The 1430-nt window shown below is 49.8% G+C and overlaps 1 non-coding gene across 1 annotated transcript; it reads right to left on the bottom strand.

The window, feature by feature from the left end:
• Positions 1-1127: 1127 nt before the first annotated feature.
• On the bottom strand, positions 1128-1200 carry TRNAR-CCU. Its single transcript has one exon. It is a non-coding gene; the product is annotated as a tRNA-Arg (tRNA).
• Between the last annotated feature and the right edge of the window lie 230 nt (positions 1201-1430).

The raw sequence follows: 1430 nt of genomic DNA on the forward strand, positions 1-1430 counted from the left end.
CTATTAGTGTGGAATGCTGCTGTTGTGTGCGTGTATGGGGGGGGGTCTGCTGCTGTCCGAACACACAAGACAACATGCTGACACACTCTCAGCCCCCCAAACACACTGTCGCTCCCTCCACATACACACAACACACTCCCTGTCACACTCCACCCCCACACCCCATTTGAAAAGCACGTTGCAGCCACTTGCACACTGGGATAGCTACCACACTGCACTACTCTGTGTGGCATTGCAAGAGCTGCTAATGTGGCCACTCCAGTGCCCTTGCAGCTGACAGTGTGAACACACAGCAGTGTTTTCCCTGCTGCGGTCTCCGAGGGCTGGTTTAACTCCCAGCGCTCTACATCTGCAAGTGTAGCCAAGCCCTAAATTTGCCAGACCAACCTACCTGAGTAACTGGCCTCCACCACCACCATGTGCAGTGAGTAGGGGCACGGTGAAGCACACACCACACTTCCTCAGCCTTGTGCATACTGGGGTGGCCACCTCCCTGTTGATGAGACCTGGTCCCACCATCTCTGTGGAGCTCCAGTCTGCCCTGCTGCCACCCCTGTCTGTGTTGTCTTCTCTAGCAGTTGACTGGAAGGTGCGCATTGGCCTCATGCCATGTAGCCGTGTTGTCTCAAAGGGCAAAAGCAGGAAGAATGGTGCCTTCATAGACCACCCAATATTCCATAACATAGTTAAGGAAAATATTTCTCAATGAACTCTCCGTAAAAGATCAGAAACAGCCAGTGTCTGCACCAGTCTACGAGCATTGGGATTTTCTTGAAATTTGTCAGACCAACCTAAGTAACACTTATAACACACTTGAACCTCTTCTTTTCACACTGTTGCTCATTCTCAAGGTCTGCTTTGCCTCCAGACAGACCCATTCTCTTTCAGTACGGCCTTGCTCTTTCACTGAGGTGTTGGAGTAAACACTTCCCTTCACTCTAGTCTCAGACAAACACTGGTATTAACTGTTTGCTACTGCTGGGTTTAGAAAGCATTTGTGGAGTGGAAGATGCCATTTCTGGGGGATTGTTCCCAAGCTGCAGTACTTGGTGTTCAAACATCTCCCAGCTTCCTTGGTGAAAATAACACCAGGTTTCTTTGCAATATACAAAAAGGAAGTAGCTTGTCACCCCAGATGGGACTTGAACCCACAATCTCTGGCTTAGGAAGCCAATGCCTTATCCATTAGGCCACTGGGGCTCTTAATTGCATGTGAAAGAGGGATGGAAATTCCCTCTCATAATTGCATATTCCTCACATTCACTCAGAAGCCAAATATCCTATTTAATGGCCTTACAGAAATGTCTGCATCCCCTGGCAGCGAGGCAACTGGGCAGGTCACTGACAGAACTGAGCACCACCTTTCTACCAGCCATCTTTAGAGAAGAACCCCACCCTAGAGTCACCCCTCCCTCCTTCAGCACCTCCAC

Source organism: Gopherus evgoodei, unplaced genomic scaffold (genome assembly GCF_007399415.2).
Source record: "Gopherus evgoodei ecotype Sinaloan lineage unplaced genomic scaffold, rGopEvg1_v1.p scaffold_117_arrow_ctg1, whole genome shotgun sequence".
NCBI classification, from domain to species: domain Eukaryota; kingdom Metazoa; phylum Chordata; order Testudines; family Testudinidae; genus Gopherus; species Gopherus evgoodei.